Source organism: Amia ocellicauda, chromosome 8, assembly GCF_036373705.1.
Source record: "Amia ocellicauda isolate fAmiCal2 chromosome 8, fAmiCal2.hap1, whole genome shotgun sequence".
Lineage (NCBI taxonomy): Eukaryota > Metazoa > Chordata > Actinopteri > Amiiformes > Amiidae > Amia > Amia ocellicauda.
Window position 1 is genome coordinate 9,228,620 of NC_089857.1, and position 20,330 is coordinate 9,248,949.

General features: G+C 43.6%; 15 non-coding genes and 3 pseudogenes across 15 annotated transcripts; all 18 read right to left on the reverse strand.

Annotated features, from left to right (window-relative positions):
- Nucleotides 1–3: 3 nt before the first annotated feature.
- On the reverse strand, nt 4–122 carry LOC136756191 (5S ribosomal RNA). The gene has a single exon (XR_010818291.1). It is a non-coding gene; the product is annotated as a 5S ribosomal RNA (ribosomal RNA).
- A 1,066-nt stretch (nt 123–1,188) lies between these two features.
- LOC136757504 (5S ribosomal RNA) lies at nt 1,189–1,307 on the reverse strand. Its single transcript, XR_010819521.1, has one exon. It is a non-coding gene; the product is annotated as a 5S ribosomal RNA (ribosomal RNA).
- Nucleotides 1,308–2,373: 1,066 nt separating this feature from the next.
- Nucleotides 2,374–2,492, reverse strand: LOC136757182 (5S ribosomal RNA). Its single transcript, XR_010819222.1, has one exon. It is a non-coding gene; the product is annotated as a 5S ribosomal RNA (ribosomal RNA).
- Nucleotides 2,493–3,547: 1,055 nt separating this feature from the next.
- On the reverse strand, nt 3,548–3,666 carry LOC136755677 (5S ribosomal RNA). The gene has a single exon (XR_010817792.1). It is a non-coding gene; the product is annotated as a 5S ribosomal RNA (ribosomal RNA).
- A 1,055-nt stretch (nt 3,667–4,721) lies between these two features.
- LOC136757692 (uncharacterized) lies at nt 4,722–4,830 on the reverse strand (annotated as a pseudogene).
- A 1,046-nt stretch (nt 4,831–5,876) lies between these two features.
- Nucleotides 5,877–5,995, reverse strand: LOC136756363 (5S ribosomal RNA). Its single transcript, XR_010818452.1, has one exon. It is a non-coding gene; the product is annotated as a 5S ribosomal RNA (ribosomal RNA).
- A 1,066-nt stretch (nt 5,996–7,061) lies between these two features.
- Nucleotides 7,062–7,180, reverse strand: LOC136756365 (5S ribosomal RNA). Its single transcript, XR_010818454.1, has one exon. It is a non-coding gene; the product is annotated as a 5S ribosomal RNA (ribosomal RNA).
- Nucleotides 7,181–8,246: 1,066 nt separating this feature from the next.
- LOC136758107 (5S ribosomal RNA) lies at nt 8,247–8,365 on the reverse strand. The gene has a single exon (XR_010819910.1). It is a non-coding gene; the product is annotated as a 5S ribosomal RNA (ribosomal RNA).
- Nucleotides 8,366–9,420: 1,055 nt separating this feature from the next.
- LOC136756163 (5S ribosomal RNA) lies at nt 9,421–9,539 on the reverse strand. Its single transcript, XR_010818264.1, has one exon. It is a non-coding gene; the product is annotated as a 5S ribosomal RNA (ribosomal RNA).
- Nucleotides 9,540–10,594: 1,055 nt separating this feature from the next.
- On the reverse strand, nt 10,595–10,703 carry LOC136757746 (uncharacterized; annotated as a pseudogene).
- Nucleotides 10,704–11,749: 1,046 nt separating this feature from the next.
- LOC136756692 (5S ribosomal RNA) lies at nt 11,750–11,868 on the reverse strand. The gene has a single exon (XR_010818758.1). It is a non-coding gene; the product is annotated as a 5S ribosomal RNA (ribosomal RNA).
- A 1,055-nt stretch (nt 11,869–12,923) lies between these two features.
- On the reverse strand, nt 12,924–13,042 carry LOC136757481 (5S ribosomal RNA). The gene has a single exon (XR_010819500.1). It is a non-coding gene; the product is annotated as a 5S ribosomal RNA (ribosomal RNA).
- Nucleotides 13,043–14,097: 1,055 nt separating this feature from the next.
- On the reverse strand, nt 14,098–14,206 carry LOC136757671 (uncharacterized; annotated as a pseudogene).
- A 1,046-nt stretch (nt 14,207–15,252) lies between these two features.
- LOC136758108 (5S ribosomal RNA) lies at nt 15,253–15,371 on the reverse strand. The gene has a single exon (XR_010819911.1). It is a non-coding gene; the product is annotated as a 5S ribosomal RNA (ribosomal RNA).
- A 1,055-nt stretch (nt 15,372–16,426) lies between these two features.
- Nucleotides 16,427–16,545, reverse strand: LOC136758109 (5S ribosomal RNA). The gene has a single exon (XR_010819912.1). It is a non-coding gene; the product is annotated as a 5S ribosomal RNA (ribosomal RNA).
- Nucleotides 16,546–17,600: 1,055 nt separating this feature from the next.
- On the reverse strand, nt 17,601–17,719 carry LOC136756192 (5S ribosomal RNA). The gene has a single exon (XR_010818292.1). It is a non-coding gene; the product is annotated as a 5S ribosomal RNA (ribosomal RNA).
- A 1,066-nt stretch (nt 17,720–18,785) lies between these two features.
- Nucleotides 18,786–18,904, reverse strand: LOC136757506 (5S ribosomal RNA). Its single transcript, XR_010819522.1, has one exon. It is a non-coding gene; the product is annotated as a 5S ribosomal RNA (ribosomal RNA).
- Nucleotides 18,905–19,970: 1,066 nt separating this feature from the next.
- LOC136757183 (5S ribosomal RNA) lies at nt 19,971–20,089 on the reverse strand. The gene has a single exon (XR_010819223.1). It is a non-coding gene; the product is annotated as a 5S ribosomal RNA (ribosomal RNA).
- Nucleotides 20,090–20,330: the final 241 nt, after the last annotated feature.

Consider the following 20,330-nt stretch of genomic DNA (forward strand, 5'->3'; position numbering starts at 1 on the left):
AAAAGCTTACAGCACCTGGTATTCCCAGGCGGTCTCCCATCCAAGTACTGACCAGGCCCGAGCCTGCTTGGCTTCCGAGATCGGACGAGATCGGGCGTATTCAGGCTAGTATGGCCGTAAGCCAGGCAGGCTGTCCCTGACGCTCTACTTAAAGGGAAGGCAATATCCGTTTCTGCCGTTCATACTTACAGTTGAACTGTCTCTCTACTCTAAAGCCCGGGACACACCAGCGCGCCGCAGACAGTCCCTGCTAACACGCCACGTTGTGGCAACATTGTGGCAACGTTGTGCGTTAGCTGGGGTGCCACACCAGACCGGAACTATATTTTACAAAACGAACACATTGTCTTGATAAAACAGCTGTAATTGAGTGCCTGACACGCCAGTCAAGCGCAATCTTGAGAAGGTGTGCATTTCAGTAAGGATTTCAATTGACATGCAGTATGAAACTGAAAGGAGGTTGCATCACTATGATGCATAACATTGCATGTATTGTATTTTCAAGTGTGTGCATTCATCCTGTTGTCATATTGTTTTGAAAGCAGAAGAATCATTCAACAGGTTGCTGAGACAAATGTAAACCAGTAAAACATATGAAGAGAAACAAACCTTGAATATAAGTTCAGTTGTTTAAACATTTGACAAACTATGGTGAGGGGGTAAGAAAACACACAAATCCAGCAGCTCCTGTATTTCAATACACCAGAACCCAATATTATTGGCGAGTCGGGTAGTCCATCATCACAGTTCGAGGGCAGGCATCATTTCAGTAATTTCATCCCGTTGCATTCACATCCGTGCCTTGAATGAGATTGAATGTGATCTTTGCTCTCAAGTATGTTCCCAAGTTTTACACTTTCGTGCTTTGCATGAATGGGAATGGAACCGTGTGTGTTGAATGAGGCTCCTTGTGAGCACTGAACTTTGTCCGGTGGAGTTCCTTTTTGTGTTGCTGTAATTGTGTCATTTCTCGATGAGAAAGATTAGGCAACATTTAGTCACTTCTAGCCATGATGCTCAATTTATTTACGAATGTACCCTAGTTACTAGGGACCGTTTACGTTGGAGAACAAGATCTATTGTATGCCTGTGTATTTGGGGAAGTAAAATCTGAAATAATTATGAAATTGTGTGTATCCAAAGTTAAAACTCGTGATTTGTCGCCCTCTGGTGTGTAAAAGGTGCAAAAGCTTACAGCACCTGGTATTCCCAGGCGGTCTCCCATCCAAGTACTGACCAGGCGCGAGCCTGCTTGGCTTCCGAGATCGGACGAGATTGGGCGTATTCAGGCTAGTATGGCCGTAAGCCAGGGAGGCTGTCCCTGACGCTCTACTTAAAGGGAAGGCAATATCCGTTTCTGCCGTTCATACTTACAGTTGAACTGTCTCTCTACTCTAAAGCCCGGGACACACCAGCGCGCCGCAGACAGTCCCTGCTAACACGCCACGTTGTGGCAACATTGTGGCAACGTTGTGCGTTAGCTGGGGTGCCACACCAGACCGGAACTATATTTTACAAAACGAACACATTGTCTTGATAAAACAGCTGTAATTGAGTGCCTGACACGCCAGTCAAGCGCAATCTTGAGAAGGTGTGCATTTCAGTAAGGATTTCAATTGACATGCAGTATGAAACTGAAAGGAGGTTGCATCACTATGATGCATAACATTGCATGTATTATATTTTCAAGTGTGTGCATTCATCCTGTTGTCATTTTGTTTTGAAAGCAGAAGAATCATTCAACAGGTTGCTGAGACAAATGTAAACCAGTAAAACATATGAAGAGAAACAAACCTTGAATATAAGTTCAGTTGTTTAAACATTTGACAAACTATGGTGAGGGGGTAAGAAAACACACAAATCCAGCAGCTCCTGTATTTCAATACACCAGAACCCAATATTATTGGCGAGTCGGGTAGTCCATCATCACAGTTCGAGGGCAGGCATCATTTCAGTAATTTCATCCCGTTGCATTCACATCCGTGCCTTGAATGAGATTGAATGTGATCTTTGCTCTCAAGTATGTTCCCAAGTTTTACACTTTCGTGCTTTGCATGAATGGGAATGGAACCGTGTGTGTTGAATGAGGCTCCTTGTGAGCACTGAACTTTGTCCGGTGGAGTTCCTTTTTGTGTTGCTGTAATTGTGTCATTTCTCGATGAGAAAGATTAGGCAACATTTAGTCACTTCTAGCCATGATGCTCAATTTATTTACGAATGTACCCTAGTTACTAGGGACCGTTTACGTTGGAGAACAAGATCTATTGTATGCCTGTGTATTTGGGGAAGTCAAATCTGAAATAATGATGAAATTGCGTGTATCCAAAGTTAAAACTCGTGATTTGTCGCCCTCTGGTGTGTAAAAGATGCAAAAGCTTACAGCACCTGGTATTCCCAGGCGGTCTCCAATTCAAGTACTGACCAGGCCCGAGCCTGCTTAGCTTCCGAGATCGGACGAGATCGGGCGTATTCAGGCTAGTATGGCCGTAAGCCAGGGAGGCTGTCCCTGACGCTCTACTTAAAGGGAAGGCAATATCCGTGTCTGCCGCTCATACTTGCAGTTGAACTGTCTCTCTACTCTAAAGTCCGGGACACACCAGCGCGCCGCAGACAGTCCCTGCTAACACGAAACGTTGTGGCAACGTTGTGCGTTAGCTGGGGTGCCACACCAGACCGGAACTATATTTTACAAAACGAACACATTGTCTTGATAATACAGCTGTAATTGAGTGCCTGACACGCCAGTCAAGCGCAATCTTGAGAAGGTGTGCATTTCAGTAAGGATTTCAATTGACATGCAGTATGAAACTGAAAGGAGGTTGCATCACTATGATGCATAACATTGCATGTATTGTATTTTCAAGTGTGTGCATTCATCCTGTTGTCATTTTGTTTTGAAAGCAGAAGAATCATTCAACAGGTTGCTGAGACAAATGTAAACCAGTAAAACATATGAAGAGAAACAAACCTTGAATATAAGTTCAGTTGTTTAAACATTTGACAAACTATGGTGAGGGGGTAAGAAAACACACAAATCCAGCAGCTCCTGTATTTCAATACACCAGAACCCAATATTATTGGCGAGTCGGGTAGTCCATCATCACAGTTCGAGGGCAGGCATCATTTCAGTAATTTCATCCCGTTGCATTCACATCCGTGCCTTGAATGAGATTGAATGTGATCTTTGCTCTCAAGTATGTACCCAAGTTTTACACTATCGTGCTTTGCATGAATGGGAATGGAACCGTGTGTGTTGAATGAGGCTCCTTGTGAGCACTGAACTTTGTCCGGTGGAGTTCCTTTTTGTGTTGCTGTAATTGTGTCATTTCTCGATGAGAAAGATTAGGCAACATTTAGTCACTTCTAGCCATGATGCTCAATTTATTTACGAATGTACCCTAGTTACTAGGGACCGTTTACGTTGGAGAACAAGATCTATTGTATGCCTGTGTATTTGGGGAAGTCAAATCTGAAATAATGATGAAATTGCGTGTATCCAAAGTTAAAACTCGTGATTTGTCGCCCTCTGGTGTGTAAAAGATGCAAAAGCTTACAGCACCTGGTATTCCCAGGCGGTCTCCCATCCAAGTACTGACCAGGCCCAAGCCTGCTTAGCTTCCGAGATCGGACGAGATCGGGCGTATTCAGGCTAGTATGGCCGTAAGCCAGGGAGGCTGTCCCTGACGCTCTACTTAAAGGGAAGGCAATATCCGTTTCTGCCGCTCATACTTGCAGTTGAACTGTCTCTCTACTCTAAAGTCCGGGACACACCAGCGCGCCGCAGACAGTCCCTGCTAACACGAAACGTTGTGGCAACGTTGTGCGTTAGCTGGGGTGCCACACCAGACCGGAACTATATTTTACAAAACGAACACATTGTCTTGATAATACAGCTGTAATTGAGTGCCTGACACGCCAGTCAAGCGCAATCTTGAGAAGGTGTGCATTTCAGTAAGGATTTCAATTGACATGCAGTATGAAACTGAAAGGAGGTTGCATCACTATGATGCATAACATTGCATGTATTGTATTTTCAAGTGTGTGCATTCATCCTGTTGTCATTTTGTTTTGAAAGCAGAAGAATCATTCAACAGGTTGCTGAGACAAATGTAAACCAGTAAAACATATGAAGAGAAACAAACCTTGAATATAAGTTCAGTTGTTTAAACATTTGACAAACTATGGTGAGGGGGTAAGAAAACACACAAATCCAGCAGCTCCTGTATTTCAATACACCAGAACCCAATATTATTGGCGAGTCGGGTAGTCCATCATCACAGTTCGAGGGCAGGCATCATTTCAGTAATTTCATCCCGGTGCATTCACATCCGTGCCTTGAATGAGATTGAATGTGATCTTTGCTCTCAAGTATGTTCCCAAGTTTTACACTTTCGTGCTTTGCATGAATGGGAATGGAACCGTGTGTGTTGAATGAGGCTCCTTGTGAGCACTGAACTTTGTCCGGTGGAGATCCTTTTTGTGTTGCTGTAATTGTGTCATTTCTCGATGAGAAAGATTAGGCAACATTTAGTCACTTCTAGCCATGGTGCTCAATTTATTTACGAATGTACCCTAGTTACTAGGGACCGTTTACGTTGGAGAACAAGATCTATTGTATGCCTGTGTATTTGGGGAAGTCAAATCTGAAATAATGATGAAATTGCGTGTATCCAAAGTTAAAACTCGTGATTTGTCGCCCTCTGGTGTGTAAAAGATGCAAAAGCTTACAGCACCTGGTATTCCCAGGCGGTCTCCCATCCAAGTACTGACCAGGCCCGAGCCTGCTTAGCTTCCGAGATCGGACGTATTCAGGCTAGTATGGCCGTAAGCTGTCCCTGACGCTCTACTTAAAGGGAAGGCAATATCCGTTTCTGCCGCTCATACTTGCAGTTGAACTGTCTCTCTACTCTAAAGTCCGGGACACACCAGCGCGCCGCAGACAGTCCCTGCTAACACGAAACGTTGTGGCAACGTTGTGCGTTAGCTGGGGTGCCACACCAGACCGGAACTATATTTTACAAAACGAACACATTGTCTTGATAATACAGCTGTAATTGAGTGCCTGACACGCCAGTCAAGCGCAATCTTGAGAAGGTGTGCATTTCAGTAAGGATTTCAATTGACATGCAGTATGAAACTGAAAGGAGGTTGCATCACTATGATGCATAACATTGCATGTATTGTATTTTCAAGTGTGTGCATTCATCCTGTTGTCATTTTGTTTTGAAAGCAGAAGAATCATTCAACAGGTTGCTGAGACAAATGTAAACCAGTAAAACATATGAAGAGAAACAAACCTTGAATATAAGTTCAGTTGTTTAAACATTTGACAAACTATGGTGAGGGGGTAAGAAAATACACAAATCCAGCAGCTCCTGTATTTCAATACACCAGAACCCAATATTATTGGCGAGTCGGGTAGTCCATCATCACAGTTCGAGGGCAGGCATCATTTCAGTAATTTCATCCCGGTGCATTCACATCCGTGCCTTGAATGAGATTGAATGTGATCTTTGCTCTCAAGTATGTTCCCAAGTTTTACACTTTCGTGCTTTGCATGAATGGGAATGGAACCGTGTGTGTTGAATGAGGCTCCTTGTGAGCACTGAACTTTGTCCGGTGGAGATCCTTTTTGTGTTGCTGTAATTGTGTCATTTCTCGATGAGAAAGATTAGGCAACATTTAGTCACTTCTAGCCATGATGCTCAATTTATTTACGAATGTACCCTAGTTACTAGGGACCGTTTACGTTGGAGAACAAGATCTATTGTATGCCTGTGTATTTGGGGAAGTCAAATCTGAAATAATGATGAAATTGCGTGTATCCAAAGTTAAAACTCGTGATTTGTCGCCCTCTGGTGTGTAAAAGATGCAAAAGCTTACAGCACCTGGTATTCCCAGGCGGTCTCCCATCCAAGTACTGACCAGGCCCGAGCCTGCTTAGCTTCCGAGATCGGACGAGATCGGGCGTATTCAGGCTAGTACGGCCGTAAGCCACGGAGGCTGTCCCTGACGCTCTACTTAAAGGGAAGGCAATATCCGTTTCTGCCGCTCATACTTGCAGTTGAACTGTCTCTCTACTCTAAAGTCCGGGACACACCAGCGCGCCGCAGACAGTCCCTGCTAACACGCCACGTTGTGGCAACATTGTGGCAACGTTGTGCGTTAGCTGGGGTGCCACACCAGACCGGAACTATATATTACAAAACGAACACATTGTCTTGATAAAACAGCTGTAATTGAGTGCCTGACACGCCAGTCAAGCGCAATCTTGAGAAGGTGTGCATTTCAGTAAGGATTTCAATTGACATGCAGTATGAAACTGAAAGGAGGTTGCATCACTATGTTGCATAACATTGCATGTATTGTATTTTCAAGTGTGTGCATTCATCCTGTTGTCATTTTGTTTTGAAAGCAGAAGAATCATTCAACAGGTTGCTGAGACAAATGTAAACCAGTAAAACATATGAAGAGAAACAAACCTTGAATATAAGTTCAGTTGTTTAAACATTTGACAAACTATGGTGAGGGGGTAAGAAAACACACAAATCCAGCAGCTCCTGTATTTCAATACACCAGAACCCAATATTATTGGCGAGTCGGGTAGTCCATCATCACAGTTCGAGGGCAGGCATCATTTCAGTAATTTCATCCCGTTGCATTCACATCCGTGCCTTGAATGAGATTGAATGTGATCTTTGCTCTCAAGTATGTTCCCAAGTTTTACACTTTCGTGCTTTGCATGAATGGGAATGGAACCGTGTGTGTTGAATGAGGCTCCTTGTGAGCACTGAACTTTGTCCGGTGGAGTTCCTTTTTGTGTTGCTGTAATTGTGTCATTTCTCGATGAGAAAGATTAGGCAACATTTAGTCACTTCTAGCCATGATGCTCAATTTATTTACAAATGTACCCTAGTTACTAGGGACCGTTCACGTTGGAGAACAAGATCTATTGTATGCCTGTGTATTTGGGGAAGTAAAATCTGAAATAATGATGAAATTGCGTGTATCCAAAGTTAAAACTCGTAATTTGTCGCCCTCTGGTGTGTAAAAGATGCAAAAGCTTACAGCACCTGGTATTCCCAGGCGGTCTCCCATCCAAGTACTGACCAGGCCCGAGCCTGCTTAGCTTCCGAGATCGGACGAGATCGGGCGTATTCAGGCTAGTACGGCCGTAAGCCACGGAGGCTGTCCCTGACGCTCTACTTAAAGGGAAGGCAATATCCGTTTCTGCCGCTCATACTTGCAGTTGAACTGTCTCTCTACTCTAAAGTCCGGGACACACCAGCGCGCCGCAGACAGTCCCTGCTAACACGCCACGTTGTGGCAACATTGTGGCAACGTTGTGCGTTAGCTGGGGTGCCACACCAGACCGGAACTATATATTACAAAACGAACACATTGTCTTGATAAAACAGCTGTAATTGAGTGCCTGACACGCCAGTCAAGCGCAATCTTGAGAAGGTGTGCATTTCAGTAAGGATTTCAATTGACATGCAGTATGAAACTGAAAGGAGGTTGCATCACTATGATGCATAACATTGCATGTATTGTATTTTCAAGTGTGTGCATTCATCCTGTTGTCATTTTGTTTTGAAAGCAGAAGAATCATTCAACAGGTTGCTGAGACAAATGTAAACCAGTAAAACATATGAAGAGAAACAAACCTTGAATATAAGTTCAGTTGTTTAAACATTTGACAAACTATGGTGAGGGGGTAAGAAAACACACAAATCCAGCAGCTCCTGTATTTCAATACACCAGAACCCAATATTATTGGCGAGTCGGGTAGTCCATCATCACAGTTCGAGGGCAGGCATCATTTCAGTAATTTCATCCCGTTGCATTCACATCCGTGCCTTGAATGAGATTGAATGTGATCTTTGCTCTCAAGTATGTTCCCAAGTTTTACACTTTCGTGCTTTGCATGAATGGGAATGGAACCGTGTGTGTTGAATGAGGCTCCTTGTGAGCACTGAACTTTGTCCGGTGGAGTTCCTTTTTGTGTTGCTGTAATTGTGTCATTTCTCGATGAGAAAGATTAGGCAACATTTAGTCACTTCTAGCCATGATGCTCAATTTATTTACGAATGTACCCTAGTTACTAGGGACCGTTCACGTTGGAGAACAAGATCTATTGTATGCCTGTGTATTTGGGGAAGTAAAATCTGAAATAATGATGAAATTGCGTGTATCCAAAGTTAAAACTCGTGATTTGTCGCCCTCTGGTGTGTAAAAGATGCAAAAGCTTACAGCACCTGGTATTCCCAGGCGGTCTCCCATCCAAGTACTGACCAGGCCCGAGCCTGCTTAGCTTCCGAGATCGGACGAGATCGGGCGTATTCAGGCTAGTATGGCCGTAAGCCAGGGAGGCTGTCCCTGACGCTCTACTTAAAGGGAAGGCAATATCCGTTTCTGCCGCTCATACTTGCAGTTGAACTGTCTCTCTACTCTAAAGTCCGGGACACACCAGCGCGCCGCAGACAGTCCCTGCTAACACGAAACGTTGTGGCAACGTTGTGCGTTAGCTGGGGTGCCACACCAGACCGGAACTATATTTTACAAAACGAACACATTGTCTTGATAATACAGCTGTAATTGAGTGCCTGACACGCCAGTCAAGCGCAACCTTGAGAAGGTGTGCATTTCAGTAAGGATTTCAATTGACATGCAGTATGAAACTGAAAGGAGGTTGCATCACTATGATGCATAACATTGCATGTATTATATTTTCAAGTGTGTGCATTCATCCTGTTGTCATTTTGTTTTGAAAGCAGAAGAATCATTCAACAGGTTGCTGAGACAAATGTAAACCAGTAAAACATATGAAGAGAAACAAACCTTGAATATAAGTTCAGTTGTTTAAACATTTGACAAACTATGGTGAGGGGGTAAGAAAACACACAAATCCAGCAGCTCCTGTATTTCAATACACCAGAACCCAATATTATTGGCGAGTCGGGTAGTCCATCATCACAGTTCGAGGGCAGGCATCATTTCAGTAATTTCATCCCGTTGCATTCACATCCGTGCCTTGAATGAGATTGAATGTGATCTTTGCTCTCAAGTATGTTCCCAAGTTTTACACTTTCGTGCTTTGCATGAATGGGAATGGAACCGTGTGTGTTGAATGAGGCTCCTTGTGAGCACTGAACTTTGTCCGGTGGAGTTCCTTTTTGTGTTGCTGTAATTGTGTCATTTCTCGATGAGAAAGATTAGGCAACATTTAGTCACTTCTAGCCATGATGCTCAATTTATTTACGAATGTACCCTAGTTACTAGGGACCGTTTACGTTGGAGAACAAGATCTATTGTATGCCTGTGTATTTGGGGAAGTCAAATCTGAAATAATGATGAAATTGCGTATATCCAAAGTTAAAACTCGTGATTTGTCGCCCTCTGGTGTGTAAAAGATGCAAAAGCTTACAGCACCTGGTATTCCCAGGCGGTCTCCCATTCAAGTACTAACCAGGCCCGAGCCTGCTTAGCTTCCGAGATCGGACGAGATCGGGCGTATTCAGGCTAGTATGGCCGTAAGCCAGGGAGGCTGTCCCTGACCCTCTACTTAAAGGGAAGGCAATATCCGTTTCTGCCACTCATACTTGCAGTTGAACTGTCTCTCTACTCTAAAGTCCGGGACACACCAGCACGCTGCAGACAGTCCCTGCTAACACGAAACGTTGTGGCAACGTTGTGCGTTAGCTGGGGTGCCACACCAGACCGGAACTATATTTTACAAAACGAACACATTGTCTTGATAAAACAGCTGTAATTGAGTGCCTGACACGCCAGTCAAGCGCAATCTTGAGAAGGTGTGCATTTCAGTAAGGATTTCAATTGACATGCAGTATGAAACTGAAAGGAGGTTGCATCACTATGATGCATAACATTGCATGTATTGTATTTTCAAGTGTGTGCATTCATCCTGTTGTCATTTTGTTTTGAAAGCAGAAGAATCATTCAACAGGTTGCTGAGACAAATGTAAACCAGTAAAACATATGAAGAGAAACAAACCTTGAATATAAGTTCAGTTGTTTAAACATTTGACAAACTATGGTGAGGGGGTAAGAAAACACACAAATCCAGCAGCTCCTGTATTTCAATACACCAGAACCCAATATTATTGGCGAGTCGGGTAGTCCATCATCACAGTTTGAGGGCAGGCATCATTTCAGTAATTTCATCCCGTTGCATTCAAATCCGTGCCTTGAATGAGATTGAATGTGATCTTTGCTCTCAAGTATGTTCCCAAGTTTTACACTTTCGTGCTTTGCATGAATGGGAATGGAACCGTGTGTGTTGAATGAGGCTCCTTGTGAGCACTGAACTTTGTCCGGTGGAGTTCCTTTTTGTGTTGCTGTAATTGTGTCATTTCTCGATGAGAAAGATTAGGCAACATTTAGTCACTTCTAGCCATGATGCTCAATTTATTTACAAATGTACACTAGTTAATAGGGACCGTTTACGATGGAGAACAAGATCTATTGTATGCCTGTGTATTTGGGGAAGTCAAATCTGAAATAATGATGAAATTGCGTGTATCCAAAGTTAAAACTCGTGATTTGTCGCCCTCTGGTGTGTAAAAGATGCAAAAGCTTACAGCACCTGGTATTCCCAGGCGGTCTCCCATCCAAGTACTGACCAGGCCCGAGCCTGCTTAGCTTCTGAGATCGGACGTATTCAGGCTAGTATGGCCGTAAGCTGTCCCTGACCCTCTACTTAAAGGGAAGGCAATATCCGTTTCTGCCGCTCATACTTGCAGTTGAACTGTCTCTCTACTCTAAAGTCCGGGACACACCAGCGCGCCGCAGACAGTCCCTGCTAACACGAAACGTTGTGGCAACGTTGTGCGTTAGCTGGGGTGCCACACCAGACCGGAACTATATATTACAAAACGAACACATTGTCTTGATAATACAGCTGTAATTGAGTGCCTGACACGCCAGTCAAGCGCAATCTTGAGAAGGTGTGCATTTCAGTAAGGATTTCAATTGACATGCAGTATGAAACTGAAAGGAGGTTGCATCACTATGATGCATAACATTGCATGTATTATATTTTCAAGTGTGTGCATTCATCCTGTTGTCATTTTGTTTTGAAAGCAGAAGAATCATTCAACAGGTTGCTGAGACAAATGTAAACCAGTAAAACATATGAAGAGAAACAAACCTTGAATATAAGTTCAGTTGTTTAAACATTTGACAAACTATGGTGAGGGGGTAAGAAAACACACAAATCCAGCAGCTCCTGTATTTCAATACACCAGAACCCAATATTATTGGCGAGTCGGGTAGTCCATCATCACAGTTCGAGGGCAGGCATCATTTCAGTAATTTCATCCCGTTGCATTCACATCCGTGCCTTGAATGAGATTGAATGTGATCTTTGCTCTCAAGTATGTTCCCAAGTTTTACACTTTCGTGCTTTGCATGAATGGGAATGGAACCGTGTGTGTTGAATGAGGCTCCTTGTGAGCACTGAACTTTGTCCGGTGGAGTTCCTTTTTGTGTTGCTGTAATTGTGTCATTTCTCGATGAGAAAGATTAGGCAACATTTAGTCACTTCTAGCCATGATGCTCAATTTATTTACGAATGTACCCTAGTTACTAGGGACCGTTTACGTTGGAGAACAAGATCTATTGTATGCCTGTGTATTTGGGGAAGTCAAATCTGAAATAATGATGAAATTGCGTATATCCAAAGTTAAAACTCGTGATTTGTCGCCCTCTGGTGTGTAAAAGATGCAAAAGCTTACAGCACCTGGTATTCCCAGGCGGTCTCCCATTCAAGCACTAACCAGGCCCGAGCCTGCTTAGCTTCCGAGATCGGACGAGATCGGGCGTATTCAGGCTAGTATGGCCGTAAGCCAGGGAGGCTGTCCCTGACCCTCTACTTAAAGGGAAGGCAATATCCGTTTCTGCCACTCATACTTGCAGTTGAACTGTCTCTCTACTCTAAAGTCCGGGACACACCAGCACGCCGCAGACAGTCCCTGCTAACACGAAACGTTGTGGCAACGTTGTGCGTTAGCTGGGGTGCCACACCAGACCGGAACTATATTTTACAAAACGAACACATTGTCTTGATAAAACAGCTGTAATTGAGTGCCTGACACGCCAGTCAAGCGCAATCTTGAGAAGGTGTGCATTTCAGTAAGGATTTCAATTGACATGCAGTATGAAACTGAAAGGAGGTTGCATCACTATGATGCATAACATTGCATGTATTGTATTTTCAAGTGTGTGCATTCATCCTGTTGTCATTTTGTTTTGAAAGCAGAAGAATCATTCAACAGGTTGCTGAGACAAATGTAAACCAGTAAAACATATGAAGAGAAACAAACCTTGAATATAAGTTCAGTTGTTTAAACATTTGACAAACTATGGTGAGGGGGTAAGAAAACACACAAATCCAGCAGCTCCTGTATTTCAATACACCAGAACCCAATATTATTGGCGAGTCGGGTAGTCCATCATCACAGTTCGAGGGCAGGCATCATTTCAGTAATTTCATCCCGTTGCATTCATATCCGTGCCTTGATTGAGATTGAATGTGATCTTTGCTCTCAAGTATGTTCCCAAGTTTTACACTTTCGTGCTTTGCATGAATGGGAATGGAACCGTGTGTGTTGAATGAGGCTCCTTGTGAGCACTGAACTTTGTCCGGTGGAGTTCCTTTTTGTGTTGCTGTAATTGTGTCATTTCTCGATGAGAAAGATTAGGCAACATTTAGTCACTTCTAGCCATGATGCTCAATTTATTTACGAATGTACCCTAGTTACTAGGGACCGTTTACGTTGGAGAACAAGATCTATTGTATGCCTGTGTATTTGGGGAAGTCAAATCTGAAATAATGATGAAATTGCGTGTATCCAAAGTTAAAACTCGTGATTTGTCGCCCTCTGGTGTGTAAAAGATGCAAAGGCTTACAGCACCTGGTATTCCCAGGCAGTCTCCCATGCAAGTACTAACCAGGCCAGAGCCTGCTTAGTTTCTGAGATCGGATGAGATCGGGCGTATTCAGGCTAGTATGGCCGTAAGCCAGGGAGGCTGTCCCTGACCCTCTACTTAAAGGGAAGGCAATATCCGTTTCTGCCGCTCATACTTGCAGTTGAACTGTCTCTCTACTCTAAAGTCCGGGACACACCAGCACGCTGCAGACAGTCCCTGCTAACACGAAACGTTGTGGCAACGTTGTGCGTTAGCTGGGGTGCCACACCAGACCGGAACTATTTTTTACAAAACGAACACATTGTCTTGATAATACAGCTGTAATTGAGTGCCTGACACGCCAGTCAAGCGCAATCTTGAGAAGGTGTGCATTTCAGTAAGGATTTCAATTGACATGCAGTATGAAACTGAAAGGAGGTTGCATCACTATGATGCATAACATTGCATGTATTGTATTTTCAAGTGTGTGCATTCATCCTGTTGTCATTTTGTTTTGAAAGCAGAAGAATCATTCAACAGGTTGCTGAGACAAATGTAAACCAGTAAAACATATGAAGAGAAACAAACCTTGAATATAAGTTCAGTTGTTTCAACATTTGACAAACTATGGTGAGGGGGTAAGAAAACACACAAATCCAGCAGCTCCTGTATTTCAATACACCAGAACCCAATATTATTGGCGAGTCGGGTAGTCCATCATCACAGTTTGAGGGCAGGCATCATTTCAGTAATTTCATCCCGTTGCATTCAAATCCGTGCCTTGAATGAGATTGAATGTGATCTTTGCTCTCAAGTATGTTCCCAAGTTTTACACTTTCGTGCTTTGCATGAATGGGAATGGAACCGTGTGTGTTGAATGAGGCTCCTTGTGAGCACTGAACTTTGTCCGGTGGAGTTCCTTTTTGTGTTGCTGTAATTGTGTCATTTCTCGATGAGAAAGATTAGGCAACATTTAGTCACTTCTAGCCATGATGCTCAATTTATTTACGAATGTACACTAGTTAATAGGGACCGTTTACGTTGGAGAACAAGATCTATTGTATGCCTGTGTATTTGGGGAAGTCAAATCTGAAATAATGATGAAATTGCGTGTATCCAAAGTTAAAACTCGTGATTTGTCGCCCTCTGGTGTGTAAAAGATGCAAAAGCTTACAGCACCTGGTATTCCCAGGCGGTCTCCCATCCAAGTACTGACCAGGCCCAAGCCTGCTTAGCTTCCGAGATCGGACGTATTCAGGCTAGTATGGCCGTAAGCTGTCCCTGACGCTCTACTTAAAGGGAAGGCAATATCCGTTTCTGCCGCTCATACTTGCAGTTGAACTGTCTCTCTACTCTAAAGTCCGGGACACACCAGCGCGCCGCAGACAGTCCCTGCTAACACGAAACGTTGTGGCAACGTTGTGCGTTAGCTGGGGTGCCACACCAGACCGGAACTATATTTTACAAAACGAACACATTGTCTTGATAATACAGCTGTAATTGAGTGCCTGACACGCCAGTCAAGCGCAACCTTGAGAAGGTGTGCATTTCAGTAAGGATTTCAATTGACATGCAGTATGAAACTGAAAGGAGGTTGCATCACTATGATGCATAACATTGCATGTATTGTATTTTCAAGTGTGTGCATTCATCCTGTTGTCATTTTGTTTTGAAAGCAGAAGAATCATTCAACAGGTTGCTGAGACAAATGTAAACCAGTAAAACATATGAAGAGAAACAAACCTTGAATATAAGTTCAGTTGTTTAAACATTTGACAAACTATGGTGAGGGGGTAAGAAAACACACAAATCCAGCAGCTCCTGTATTTCAATACACCAGAACCCAATATTATTGGCGAGTCGGGTAGTCCATCATCACAGTTCGAGGGCAGGCATCATTTCAGTAATTTCATCCCGTTGCATTCACATCCGTGCCTTGAATGAGATTGAATGTGATCTTTGCTCTCAAGTATGTTCCCAAGTTTTACACTTTCGTGCTTTGCATGAATGGGAATGGAACCGTGTGTGTTGAATGAGGCTCCTTGTGAGCACTGAACTTTGTCCGGTGGAGTTCCTTTTTGTGTTGCTGTAATTGTGTCATTTCTCGATGAGAAAGATTAGGCAACATTTAGTCACTTCTAGCCATGATGCTCAATTTATTTACGAATGTACCCTAGTTACTAGGGACCGTTTACGTTGGAGAACAAGATCTATTGTATGCCTGTGTATTTGGGGAAGTCAAATCTGAAATAATGATGAAATTGCGTGTATCCAAAGTTAAAACTCGTGATTTGTCGCCCTCTGGTGTGTAAAAGATGCAAAAGCTTACAGCACCTGGTATTCCCAGGCGGTCTCCCATCCAAGTACTGACCAGGCCCGAGCCTGCTTAGCTTCCGAGATCGGACGAGATCGGGCGTATTCAGGCTAGTATGGCCGTAAGCCAGGGAGGCTGTCCCTGACGCTCTACTTAAAGGGAAGGCAATATCCGTTTCTGCCGCTCATACTTGCAGTTGAACTGTCTCTCTACTCTAAAGTCCGGGACACACCAGCGCGCCGCAGACAGTCCCTGCTAACACGAAACGTTGTGGCAACGTTGTGCGTTAGCTGGGGTGCCACACCAGACCGGAACTATATTTTACAAAACGAACACATTGTCTTGATAAAACAGCTGTAATTGAGTGCCTGACACGCCAGTCAAGCGCAATCTTGAGAAGGTGTGCATTTCAGTAAGGATTTCAATTGACATGCAGTATGAAACTGAAAGGAGGTTGCATCACTATGATGCATAACATTGCATGTATTGTATTTTCAAGTGTGTGCATTCATCCTGTTGTCATTTTGTTTTGAAAGCAGAAGAATCATTCAACAGGTTGCTGAGACAAATGTAAACCAGTAAAACATATGAAGAGAAACAAACCTTGAATATAAGTTCAGTTGTTTAAACATTTGACAAACTATGGTGAGGGGGTAAGAAAACACACAAATCCAGCAGCTCCTGTATTTCAATACACCAGAACCCAATATTATTGGCGAGTCGGGTAGTCCATCATCACAGTTCGAGGGCAGGCATCATTTCAGTAATTTCATCCCGTTGCATTCACATCCGTGCCTTGAATGAGATTGAATGTGATCTTTGCTCTCAAGTATGTTCCCAAGTTTTACACTTTCGTGCTTTGCATGAATGGGAATGGAACCGTGTGTGTTGAATGAGGCTCCTTGTGAGCACTGAACTTTGTCCGGTGGAGTTCCTTTTTGTGTTGCTGTAATTGTGTCATTTCTCGATGAGAAAGATTAGGCAACATTTAGTCACTTCTAGCCATGATGCTCAATTTATTTACGAATGTACCCTAGTTACTAGGGACCGTTTACGTTGGAGAACAAGATCTATTGTATGCCTGTGTATTTGGGGAAGTCAAATCTGAAATAATGATGAAATTGCGTGTATCCAAAGTTAAAACTCGTGATTTGTCGCCCTCTGGTGTGTAAAAGATGCAAAAGCTTACAGCACCTGGTATTCCCAGGCGGTCTCCCATCCAAGTACTGACCAGGCCCGAGCCTGCTTAGCTTCCGAGATCGGACGAGATCGGGCGTATTCAGGCTAGTATGGCCGTAAGCCAGGGAGGCTGTCCCTGACGCTCTACTTAAAGGGAAGGCAATATCCGTTTCTGCCGCTCATACTTGCAGTTGAACTGTCTCTCTACTCTAAAGTCCGGGACACACCAGCGCGCCGCAGACAGTCCCTGCTAACACGAAACGTTGTGGCAACGTTGTGCGTTAGCTGGGGTGCCACACCAGACCGGAACTATATTTTACAAAACGAACACATTGTCTTGATAAAACAGCTGTAATTGAGTGCCTGACACGCCAGTCAAGCGCAATCTTGAGAAGGTGTGCATTTCAGTAAGGATTTCAATTGACATGCAGTATGAAACTGAAAGGAGGTTGCATCACTATGATGCATAACATTGCATGTATTGTATTTTCAAGTGTGTGCATTCATCCTGTTGTCATTTTGTTTTGAAAGCAGAAGAATCATTCAACAGGTTGCTGAGACAAATGTAAACCAGTAAAACATATGAAGAGAAACAAACCTTGAATATAAGTTCAGTTGTTTAAACATTTGACAAACTATGGTGAGGGGGTAAGAAAACACACAAATCCAGCAGCTCCTGTATTTCAATACACCAGAACCCAATATTATTGGCGAGTCGGGTAGTCCATCATCACAGTTCGAGGGCAGGCATCATTTCAGTAATTTCATCCCGTTGCATTCACATCCGTGCCTTGAATGAGATTGAATGTGATCTTTGCTCTCAAGTATGTTCCCAAGTTTTACACTTTCGTGCTTTGCATGAATGGGAATGGAACCGTGTGTGTTGAATGAGGCTCCTTGTGAGCACTGAACTTTGTCCGGTGGAGTTCCTTTTTGTGTTGCTGTAATTGTGTCATTTCTCGATGAGAAAGATTAGGCAACATTTAGTCACTTCTAGCCATGATGCTCAATTTATTTACGAATGTACCCTAGTTACTAGGGACCGTTTACGTTGGAGAACAAGATCTATTGTATGCCTGTGTATTTGGGGAAGTCAAATCTGAAATAATGATGAAATTGTGTGTATCCAAAGTTAAAACTCGTGAATTGTCGCCCTCTGGTGTGTAAAAGGTGCAAAAGCTTACAGCACCTGGTATTCCCAGGCGGTCTCCCATCCAAGTACTGACCAGGCCCGAGCCTGCTTGGCTTCCGAGATCGGACGAGATCGGGCGTATTCAGGCTAGTATGGCCGTAAGCCAGGCAGGCTGTCCCTGACGCTCTACTTAAAGGGAAGGCAATATCCGTTTCTGCCGTTCATACTTACAGTTGAACTGTCTCTCTACTCTAAAGCCCGGGACACACCAGCGCGCCGCAGACAGTCCCTGCTAACACGCCACGTTGTGGCAACATTGTGGCAACGTTGTGCGTTAGCTGGGGTGCCACACCAGACCGGAACTATATTTTACAAAACGAACACATTGTCTTGATAAAACAGCTGTAATTGAGTGCCTGACACGCCAGTCAAGCGCAATCTTGAGAAGGTGTGCATTTCAGTAAGGATTTCAATTGACATGCAGTATGAAACTGAAAGGAGGTTGCATCACTATGATGCATAACATTGCATGTATTGTATTTTCAAGTGTGTGCATTCATCCTGTTGTCATATTGTTTTGAAAGCAGAAGAATCATTCAACAGGTTGCTGAGACAAATGTAAACCAGTAAAACATATGAAGAGAAACAAACCTTGAATATAAGTTCAGTTGTTTAAACATTTGACAAACTATGGTGAGGGGGTAAGAAAACACACAAATCCAGCAGCTCCTGTATTTCAATACACCAGAACCCAATATTATTGGCGAGTCGGGTAGTCCATCATCACAGTTCGAGGGCAGGCATCATTTCAGTAATTTCATCCCGTTGCATTCACATCCGTGCCTTGAATGAGATTGAATGTGATCTTTGCTCTCAAGTATGTTCCCAAGTTTTACACTTTCGTGCTTTGCATGAATGGGAATGGAACCGTGTGTGTTGAATGAGGCTCCTTGTGAGCACTGAACTTTGTCCGGTGGAGTTCCTTTTTGTGTTGCTGTAATTGTGTCATTTCTCGATGAGAAAGATTAGGCAACATTTAGTCACTTCTAGCCATGATGCTCAATTTATTTACGAATGTACCCTAGTTACTAGGGACCGTTTACGTTGGAGAACAAGATCTATTGTATGCCTGTGTATTTGGGGAAGTAAAATCTGAAATAATTATGAAATTGTGTGTATCCAAAGTTAAAACTCGTGATTTGTCGCCCTCTGGTGTGTAAAAGGTGCAAAAGCTTACAGCACCTGGTATTCCCAGGCGGTCTCCCATCCAAGTACTGACCAGGCGCGAGCCTGCTTGGCTTCCGAGATCGGACGAGATTGGGCGTATTCAGGCTAGTATGGCCGTAAGCCAGGGAGGCTGTCCCAGACGCTCTACTTAAAGGGAAGGCAATATCCGTTTCTGCCGTTCATACTTACAGTTGAACTGTCTCTCTACTCTAAAGCCCGGGACACACCAGCGCGCCGCAGACAGTCCCTGCTAACACGCCACGTTGTGGCAACATTGTGGCAACGTTGTGCGTTAGCTGGGGTGCCACACCAGACCGGAACTATATTTTACAAAACGAACACATTGTCTTGATAAAACAGCTGTAATTGAGTGCCTGACACGCCAGTCAAGCGCAATCTTGAGAAGGTGTGCATTTCAGTAAGGATTTCAATTGACATGCAGTATGAAACTGAAAGGAGGTTGCATCACTATGATGCATAACATTGCATGTATTATATTTTCAAGTGTGTGCATTCATCCTGTTGTCATTTTGTTTTGAAAGCAGAAGAATCATTCAACAGGTTGCTGAGACAAATGTAAACCAGTAAAACATATGAAGAGAAACAAACCTTGAATATAAGTTCAGTTGTTTAAACATTTGACAAACTATGGTGAGGGGGTAAGAAAACACACAAATCCAGCAGCTCCTGTATTTCAATACACCAGAACCCAATATTATTGGCGAGTCGGGTAGTCCATCATCACAGTTCGAGGGCAGGCATCATTTCAGTAATTTCATCCCGTTGCATTCACATCCGTGCCTTGAATGAGATTGAATGTGATCTTTGCTCTCAAGTATGTTCCCAAGTTTTACACTTTCGTGCTTTGCATGAATGGGAATGGAACCGTGTGTGTTGAATGAGGCTCCTTGTGAGCACTGAACTTTGTCCGGTGGAGTTCCTTTTTGTGTTGCTGTAATTGTGTCATTTCTCGATGAGAAAGATTAGGCAACATTTAGTCACTTCTAGCCATGATGCTCAATTTATTTACGAATGTACCCTAGTTACTAGGGACCGTTTACGTTGGAGAACAAGATCTATTGTATGCCTGTGTATTTGGGGAAGTCAAATCTGAAATAATGATGAAATTGCGTGTATCCAAAGTTAAAACTCGTGATTTGTCGCCCTCTGGTGTGTAAAAGATGCAAAAGCTTACAGCACCTGGTATTCCCAGGCGGTCTCCAATTCAAGTACTGACCAGGCCCGAGCCTGCTTAGCTTCCGAGATCGGACGAGATCGGGCGTATTCAGGCTAGTATGGCCGTAAGCCAGGGAGGCTGTCCCTGACGCTCTACTTAAAGGGAAGGCAATATCCGTGTCTGCCGCTCATACTTGCAGTTGAACTGTCTCTCTACTCTAAAGTCCGGGACACACCAGCGCGCCGCAGACAGTCCCTGCTAACACGAAACGTTGTGGCAACGTTGTGCGTTAGCTGGGGTGCCACACCAGACCGGAACTATATTTTACAAAACGAACACATTGTCTTGATAATACAGCTGTAATTGAGTGC